The sequence below is a fragment of the Acomys russatus genome, chromosome 31 (assembly GCF_903995435.1).
Source record: "Acomys russatus chromosome 31, mAcoRus1.1, whole genome shotgun sequence".
Classification (NCBI taxonomy): Eukaryota; Metazoa; Chordata; class Mammalia; order Rodentia; family Muridae; genus Acomys; species Acomys russatus.
The window spans coordinates 797,205-807,107 of record NC_067167.1 but is presented as its reverse complement, the minus strand read 5'-3'; positions in this window follow the sequence as shown (position 1 = coordinate 807,107).

Sequence of the window (9,903 nt, the reverse complement as noted above, 5' to 3'; positions counted from 1 at the left end):
GGGCGGGGCGCGCGCACGCACGCACGCACGCACGCACGCGCGCGGTGGGCGGGGCGACCGGCGCACAGCGAGCAGGCACGTACCCAGCGTCCGCCTCAACGGCTCACGCGGTTGAAGCCGAGCGGGTGGGCGGGACGCACGTGACCACACAGGCCCCACCCACGAAGGGGTGAAAGCTGGATCCTGGGCGGCCCGTGTGCATCAAGCTCCCTCCCTCCCCCTCCCTCTCCTCCCCTCCCCTCCCTCCCTCCCTCCAGCTCCTGTGCATCAAGCTCTCTCTCTCTCTCCTTCTCCCTCTCCCTCCCTCCCTTCCCTCTCTTTCTCTCTCTCTCTCATTTGTTTTGTGTTTTGAGACAGGGTTTCTCAGTGTAGTCCTGGCTGTCCTGAAACTCACTCTGTGGGGCTGGAGAGATGGCTCAGCAGTTAAGACTTCCAGAGGTCCTGAGTTCAATTCCCAGCAACCACATGGGTGGCTCACAACCTTCTATGCCCTCTAATGCCTTCTTCTGGTAGACAGAGCACTTACATAAAATAAACTTAGAAAGAGAGAGAGAGAGAGAAAGAAAGAAAGAAAAGAAAGAAAGAAATTCACTCTGTAGATCTGTAGACCTGACTGGCCTTGAACATAGAGAGACCCACTTGCCTTTGCCTCTCAAGTGCTGGGTTTTGTTTTGTTTTATTTTTTCAGTTTTTAAAGACAGGGTTTCTCTGTGTAGACTCAGCTGTCCTGGACTCAGTTTGTAGACCAGGCTGGTCTCGAACTCACAGCAATCTGCTTGCCTCTGCCTCCCAAGTGCTGGTATTAAATGCTTGCCCTACCACACATGCTCTCCTTTACATTTAAAACATTTTTATATTTCAGCCTGGCTATGGTGGCCCATGCCTTTAATCCCAGCAATCGGGAGGCAACGGAAGGAGGAACTCTGAGTTCGAGGCCAGCCAGGGCCTAAGTAGTGAGACCCTATCTCAGAAAAGTACTTATTAAATTAATGAATTTATTTGTTTGTTTGTGTGTGTGTGTGTGTGTGTGTGTGTACCACGTGAATGCAGGTGCCACAGAGGTCAGAAGAGGGCACTCGATCCCCTAGAGTTGTTATTGTGGGCCTAATGTGGGTGCTGGGAACTGAACTGTGGTCCTCTGGAAAAGCAGCAAGCATTCTAAGAACCAACTTCCCAGCAGGACCTTGTTTTATTTTTCATCATTTTACATTTATTTTTGCCTTTTTCGTTTTAAGCCTTGTGTCATGGATACTTTGTCAGAGTTTTGGCTGGACTGGAGTTTACTATGTAGATACATCAGGCTAGCCTGAGACTCACAGAGATCCACCTGCCTCTGGCTCCTATGCTGGGAATAAAGGTGTGTCGTGGATGGTGGCCCATGCACTCAGAGGCAGAGGCAAGTGGATCTCTGTGAGTTCGAGGCCAGCCTGGTCTACAAAGTGAGTCCAGGACAGCCAGGGCTACACAGAGAGACCCTGTCTTGAAAAATAAAGAGTGGGAGGTGGGAGTAACCAGGGGGTTGGCAGCAGCTTCAGGGTTCTGCAGCTCCTTTGTGGGGGTGGGGCGGATGGGGGGATGGGGGCGGCGTTGCACACCATGGCAGGGGCTTTGGGAATTGTCCAGGAAGGACATAGCTAGAGAAAATGGGAAGTGCAGGACCAAGCCTGGGGTAAGAGGGGCCAGGACTCAGTGGTAGCTCACTCTGGGCCTGGTGACCCACTTACAGCAGCAGCTGCCTCTCAGAACTGCCTAGAATCCCAAAGCCTCCATGGACAGGCCCTCCCAAGCCCCCTCCAAACTACGTGCAGAACCGGGGCAAAGGCGGGGGTGGGGGGTAGGAGAGCTGCCAGCTGGCATCAAAGCGCCCTCGGGGTCAAAACAAACAAGGCTGGGCTCAGTGGAATTCCTAACCCCCTGCATGTTTGAGCCTCTGGGAAATTTCAGGTTGGCCAGGAAGTCCAGCCTGTGTTTACTGAGTGAAGCCATCCCATCCGCTCCCCCCCCACCCTCGTTCCTGGCCTGGCTTCTAAAGTCTTCTCTGACCCTACATGGCCCGCGGGCCTCTGAAGTTCTTTAGGCTTACTCCATCCTAACCGCCTGACCTCCCAGCACTCGCTTTAGGATTAGCAGACAGCATGCTGCGTGCCTCCCATTCCAGCACCTGCCGGTACAAGCCGGAGCAGCCGGAGTTCAGGGTTCTGTGGCAAAGGGGGGAAAAAAAAAAAGGAAAGGGGCTCAGCTGCTTAAGAAGAGTACTGGCTGCTCTTCCGGAAGACCCCGGTTCTGTCTCCAGCCCCCACACGGCAGCCTACAGACATCTGGAACTTCAGTTCTAGGGAATCTGCTGTTTCTGGTCTCCTCAGACACTAGGCATGCAACCAACACGCAGCATACAGGCAAAACACGCACACATAAAACTAAATTAAATTTAAGAAGGAACTAACTACAGGGAGGGGGCAGGGTGCTCCTTTAATCCCAGCACCCGGGAGCCAGAGGCAGGTGGATCTCTGTGAGTTCGAGGCCAGCCTGGTCTACAAAGTGAGTACAGGGCTATACAGAGAAACCCTGTCTCAAGACAAAACAAAACAAAAAGCAGCCATCAACAAATGTAGATTTTACAGCTATATCTCAGTGGAGCAAGGGACGAGCAGGTGGGGGCTGGGAGAGGCAGGGAACGGCCACCCCACCCCAACACATGCGGGTGGAAAGCCTTCCTATGGGCTGGGCTGCATTGGCGCCTGCTGTTTCTTCTGTGGGATACTACTTCCTGTCTGCTCCCCAGAAGAGCCCACGCCAAAAGTCAAAAATCCTCCCAAAGCTTCAGGAAAAAAGAGCTGGCTGTGCACTCTCATCTGCAGCCAGAATTCCAGACTCTGGGCTGGCAGGTGGTGCCTGGGAGGGCCCTTCTTGCTCTCCAGGCCCTGAGGCCTCCCCACGCCAACCTCTCCCCCAGATTCTTCTGAGTGTCTTTTGTCACTTACAGAGCCTCATAGGAGGGTGGAAAAATGAGTGGCTGGTGGGTGTGGGTGTTGGGAGAGCTTCTGCCTAGAATTCCCCAGGGCAGAAAAGGGGGCAGGGAGGGGGACTGGGGCGTGGCTCAGTGGCAGGGCTCTTGGTGAGCATGTGACTCTCTGAATTTCATCTCCAGCATAGCAAAAAATATTACATTAATCCTGAATTTGGGCTGGAGAGATGGCTCAGAGGTTAAGAACACTGACTGCTCTTCCAGAGGTCCTGAGTTCAATTCCCAGCAACCACATGGTGGCTCACAACCATCTACAATCCAGTCTGATACCTTCTTCTGTCCTGCAGGTGTACATGCAGGCAGAGCACTGTATACACAATAAATAAATACATCTTAAAAAAAAAATTGCCGGCGTGGTGGCGCACGCCTTTAATCCCAGCACTCGGGAGGCAGAGGCAGGCGGATCGCTGTGAGTTCGAGGCCAGCCTGGTCTACAAAGTGAGTCCAGGATGGCCAAGGCTACACAGAGAAACCCTGTCTCGAAAACCAGAAAATAAAAAAAATAAATAAAATCCTGAATTTTAGCCTGACATTATGGTGGCGCACGCCTTTAATCCCAGCACTGGGGAGTCAAAGGCAGGAGGATTTCTGTGAGTTCAAAACCAAGCTGGTGTATAGGGTGAATGTGCCACTACTGCACAGCTTTATATTATTTTTTTAACTTTAATAAGAATGTTTATTTAATTGTATTTGATGTCTATGTGTGTTTGCCTTCATTTATGCATGTGCTGCATGCGGGTGAGTTCCCAGGGAGGCCAGAAGAGGGCGCTGGATTCCCCCAAGAACTGGAGTTCCAGAGGGCTGTGAGCAACCTGGGTCCTCTGAGAGCAAGTGGGCTTAGGCACTGCGCCACCTCTAGCCACACTTTTCTTTCTTTTTTTTATTTTTTAAAATTATTTATTTAAGCCGGGCATGGTGGCGCACACCTTTAATCCCAGCACTCGGGAGGCAGAAGCAGGCGGATCGCTGTGAGTTCGAGGCCAGCCTGGTCTACAAAGTGAGTCCAGGATGGCCAAGGCTACACAGAGAAACCCTGTCTCGAAAAACCAAAAAATATATATATATTTATTTATCTATTTATGTATACAGTATTATGCCTGCATGTACTGCATGCCAGAAGAGGACACCAGATCTCATTGTGGATGGTTGTGAGCCACCATGTGGTTGCTGGGAATTGAACTCTGGAATGACCTCTGGAAGAGCAGTCAGTGCTCTTAACCGCTGAGCCATCTCTCCGGCCCCCACACTTTTCTTTTGTTCCCTTTTGGCTCAGGATTTCTTTCTGGTTTTCATGCAGTCTCGCTTTCTGAAACGTGGGGATGACGTGTAGTGGTGTGAATGGGCAGTCAGCACAGTCTCAGCCGTTTGACTTGGTCCTGGGTTGGTGGGATGGTTTGGGGAGGTGGGTGGACCCACTCTCTCAGCTTCTGCACCTGCAGCCGTGCCTGTGGCCGTGACGGACTCTACCCCTTAGAATCCATAAGCCCAAATAAACGGATTCTAACACAGCAGGCATGGCCGCCGCACTTGAGTTCTGAATCCTCAGGGTCTCCCGTCCTGCATCCTGTGCTGGGTCCTCTCTGCCTAGACCTCCAGGACACTGCTAGCTGTGGCGTGGCTGTCTTCCACTTGGCTCTTCACCGTGTGGTGCTTCCTGAGTCCTGTCCTACCTCCCAGGCCCTGGTCCCAGCCGCCTCAGGCCCTCAGCCTGGCCGGTCCCATCCTGTGGAATGTAGAGGTCTGCTGAGGGGCTGGGAAAGCCGGTGTGCTGGCACATGTCTGTCATCCTGGCACTCAGGAAGATGGAGCAGGAGGATCACCGCAAGCTCAAGGGCAGACGAGGCAATGAGGTGGGGAGTGGGGTGGGGACGAGAGCACACGGGGTCTCCATTGCCAGGTGGGGCAGGCACTCCAGCCTCCGTTTTCCTCCTCTGTGGAGGTAGTTCCTGTCTGGCTCCTGGTTCCTCATGGGGTTAGGTGGGACTGGTTCTAGAAGGAAGCGCAGCTGAGAAGGCTTGGACAGCAGCGGTAAACACCTTGCTGGACACACAGGCCTGGCCCCTCTGATCTGTGTCCAGCTGGAGCCACCTCAGAGCCCTGCTGGGGACTGAGAGCCCAGAGAAAGTCCAGCCGGCCATGAGTATTCAAGCCGATGGCTGAAGCCCAGCTGGCCTCTTCTTCTTTACTCGAGGCTTTACCAGTGTTGTGAGAGGGACAGTCAAAGATGGAGGCCACCACACTTCTGCCTACGCTGGGAAGGGGCTATGGCTGACTGCTTGAGGGTTTATGGGATAAACCTCAAGAATTTATTTATTTATTATTTGTTTGTTGTTTTTCGAGACAGGGTTTCTCTGTGTGGCCCTTGCTGTTCTGGAACTTACTCTGTAGACCAGGCTGGCCTCGAACTCACAGAGATCTTCCTGCCTCTGCCTCCCAAGTGCTGGGATTCAGGGAGTATGCCACCGCCTCCTGGATCAGCCTCAAGGGTGTTAACTGGCAGAAGAAAGTATCGAAGAAGCTGGTTGCACAAATAGAAGTGTCTTGAGTTCAATCTGCTGAGAAAGCCTGGGCATCGAGGGTTTGTAAGCCCAGTGCTGGAAGGGAGAGAGAGGTGGGCAGGTCCCAGTCAGAGAGCCTGTCTCAAAAAACCAAGCTGGGGCCAGATGTGGTGGCGCACACCTTTAATCCCAGCACTCAGGAGGCAGAGGCAGGCGGATCGCTGTGAGTTCGAGGCCAGCCTGGTCTACATAGTGAGTCCAGGACAGCCAAGGCTACACAGAGAAACCCTGTCTTGGAAAAACAAACAAAACTGAAACAACACAATTCAAACAACTTTTGTTGATGCCCACGGTTCAGCTGCACACACAACCTGAAGTTTTCAGGACTGATCTTGAAGGGTCGGAGATAGGACAAGCACAAATGTCCACGGCAAATGAGGTGACCAGACTTAGTGGCTCACTGTTAATAGGTTCAATAAAGTCTAATAAAACCATAAGAATCACATGCAGGGCTTGGAGAGATGGCTCAGAGGTTAAGAGCACTGGCTGTTCTTCTAAAGGACCTGGGTTCATTTCCCAGCACCCACATGGCAGCTCATAACTGTCGGTAATTCCAGTTCCAGGGGATCTGACACCCTCACACAGACATACATGCTGGCAAAATAAAGATAAATAAAGATATATATATATTAAAGGAGATAAACAGCTTCTGGTTCCGTTGAGCTACATGTCTCTTCTCTCTCCAGCTTCCATCCCGCAAACAGTCATGGATCAGGTACACAATTTGTTGAGCCAAGCCAACAGTTCATAAAGGACTCAATTCGGTTGGTTAAAAGATGCACCAAAGCTGACAGAAAAGAATTCCAGAAGATTGCCATGGCCACAGCGATAGGATTTGCTATCATGGGATTCATTGGCTTCTTTGTGAAACTAATCCATTTCCTCATCAATAACATCACTGTGGGTGGCTGAGTTTTTCTCATCCTGGGAACTGGTGAACAAATGAGGGCGTGACAAGCTCATGACGTAAAAAGTTGCCTGCATACTTTGTGTCTTTCTTTTCTCCTCCCTATGCGGTTTCCTATTTCTAAATTAAAATAATTTCAAAATAAACATTTTTCCATTAAAAAAAAAAGAAAAAGAAGAAGAAGAAGAATCAGCTGAGTGGTGGTGGCGCACGCCTTTAATCCCAGCACTTGGGAGGCAGAGGCAGGTGGATCGCTGTGAGGTCAAAGCCAGCCTGGTCTACAAATTGAGCCCAGGACAGCCAAGGCCACACAGAGAAACCCAGTCTCGAAAAACAAAAAACAAAAAACAAAAAACAAAAAAAAAGAAAGAAAAGAAAAGAGTCGCTACAGCGCTGAGATTGAGTGGAAAGAAAAGGCATTTGGTACAGAAGATACTGTTAGGAGGCAGCTGAGCCAGGAGGAGCTCAGCTGAGCTGAGCAGACAGGCCTGAATACTCATTAGTTTGGAACTAGCTAGTAGGGGGGAAACGCGGGAGGAGCGACTGTTTAGCAGACTGTTGGGGGGAACTGAGGGAGGAACAGTTGGGAGAAACCTTTGAAGGGGCTGGGCTGGAAACGGGGAGGAATGGTTTGGAAAGGAAGGATTCGGGGATGCTCCCCACCTCCCCTACCCCCCACCTCCCCCACTCCCTCCCCGCCACCCCCCAGCCCCACCCCCTCCCCGCCTATGCTGGGCTTTTTTTTTTTTTTTGGTTTTTCGAGACAGGGTTTCTCCGTGTAGCCTTGGCCATCCTGGACTCACTTTGTAGACCAGGCTGGCTTCGAACTCACAGCAATCCGCCTGCCTCTGCCTCCCGAGTGCTGGGATTAAAGGCATGCGCCACCACGCCCGGCTATGCTGGGCTTTTTATGTCTTACTATGAAGGTCATAGGGTCAGGTAGTTCTAATTTCCTAAGAATTCTTACAGGGCCAATTGACCGCCACCCAGGGATCCTTTAGAGGGATCTGCCCAGCCCAGTGCTCTAACGCTTACTCAGAAGCGTCATAGGTCTCCATGTCATTACTGGGCAGCTGAAACAGGAGCAGAAACATCACACGGCAGCTCACCCTGTGACTCCACGCACTCTGAAGGTGGAGGCTCCGGATTACCAAGAGTTTTCAAGGCCTGCTTGGCCTGCAGAGGGGTGTTACAGGACAGGCAGGGCTGCAGAGACCCTGTCTCAAAAAAAATCAAAACAAACAAAGAAAAAGAAAAAGAAACAAAAAGAGAAAAGACAGGGCCAAGCTAGGACTTAAGTGGTAGGAGCAGTGGCCTGGCGTGGGCTTCCACAGTGAAGAGACGTGTGGTACCTGCCTGTCTCGGGGAAGTGGAGGCAGGGTAAAGGTCCCTTGTAGCTCAGGCTGGCCTCAACCCCCTAAGTAATTTCAGAACTTCATGCCTCCACCTCCCTTTTCTTTTAAGATTTAATTTAGCCGGGCGTGGTGGCACACACTTTTAATCCCAGCACTCGGGAGGCAGAGGCAGGTGGATTGCTGTGAGTTCGAGGCCAGCCTGGTCTACAAAGCAAGCCTAGGACAGCCAGGGCTACATAGAGAAACCCTGTCTTGAAAAAACAACCCACCCCCCTCCCCAAAAAAGAAAAAAGCAAAAAACAAAAAGAGTGAGCAATGCTCTAACTAATGAGCCCATCTATCTAGCCTTGTTTTTGTTTTGTTTTTAGCTTTGTGGTGCAGGCTGACTTGGAATTTTTGCCCTGCCCTCCTGAGCCTCCTGAGGGCTGGGATCCCAGGTGTACTTGCCACTCCCAGATCTGTTTCTTCTAGGCCCTTCTATGTCTATAAAAGCAAGTCAATCTGCTGATACCTTTGAAACCTCTTTTAGCAGAGCCAGGGCCACCCAGAGTCCAGAAGCCAGGTGAGGCAGGCGGGCCCTCCCTGGGGCATGGCAGAGAGCAAAGCTGAGCCGCCGAGAATTCTGGGACAAAGTGCAGGGTGGAAAATAAGCCAGCTGAGGCATTTACACTCCATTGCTGTAATTCCACCCTCTGACTTCTGGCTGGCCCTTCTGGCTGTTTCTGTGAAAGGAAGTAGGGGAGCAGCTCAGAGCTTCATGCTCGCCCACCACGAGGTTCAAGACTGTGCGTGGCACACACCTATCACCCCAGCATCTAAAGGGTAGAAGCAGGAAGACCAAGATTTTAGGGTTATCACCACCCCCCTTCCCCTCACACACACCTTGAGCTCATGGTGACTTTGGTTTTGGATTTTGTTTTGTTTTGCTTTTTAGAGACAGGGTCTCTCTCTGTGTAGCTCTGGCTGTCCTGGACTCGCTTTGTAGAGCAGGCTGGCCTCGAACTCACAGAGATCTACCTACCTCTGCCTCCCCAAGTGTTGGGGTTAAAGGCAACTGCCACCACGCCTGGCTTTTTTCTTTTTTCTAATTTTAATTTTATTTTTATGTGCATTGCTATAAGGGTGTCAGATCCCTTGGAACTGGAGTTACAGCTGTGAGGTGCCAGGTGGGTGCTGGGAATTGAACCAAGGTCCTTTGGAAGAGTAGACAGTGCTCTTAAACACTGAGCCATCTCTCCAGCCCCACGCCTGGCTTATTTATTTCATGTGCATTCTCTGTGAGGATATTGGGTTACCTAGAACTGGAATTACTGACAGTTGTGAGCTGCCAGGTGAGTGCTGGGAACTGAACCAGGGTTCTCTTGTTGTGGAAGTTTTGGTTTATAGATAAATATATTTTTGTTTTAATCCCAAGTGTGGGATATGGGGCCTGCTCCAGTTTGTCCACAGCGGCTAACTGCCTCTGAGAGGGCACGCGGTATTTGTCAGCTGGGAACTGCCTTGAGCAGTGTTGGCATGTGACATGTAGCAACTGGAAGAGGCCAGAGACGGAGAGTATTGTGGTTTGGAGCAGACAGATGGAGAGAAACACAAACGCTTTGGGGAGCAGTGTGCTGTTGGAGATGGGTATAGCCCAAAAGAACCAACTTGATCCTAAACACCTGGGAGAAGAGGCCCCTCTCCCCACTAGCCATCTCCTATGTAGGGTTTGGAGGTTGAGGCCTAAACACCACAAATAAAGTAGAGTTTAAAAGAAAGACCACTAGCCAGGTGTGGCGGCCCATGCCTGCAATGCTAACACTCGGGAGGCAGAGGCAGGAGGATCGCTGTGAGTTCGAGGCCAGCCTGGTCTACAGGGTGAGTCCAGGACAGCCAGGGCTACACAGAGAAACCCTGTATTGAAAAACCAAAAATGATGCCGGGCGTGGTGGTGCACGCCTTTAATCCCAGCACTCGGGAGGCAGAGGCAGGCGGATCGCTGTGAGTTCGAGGCCAGCCTGGTCTACAGGGTGAGTCCAGGACAGACAAGGCTACACAGAGAAACCCTGTCTCGAAAAA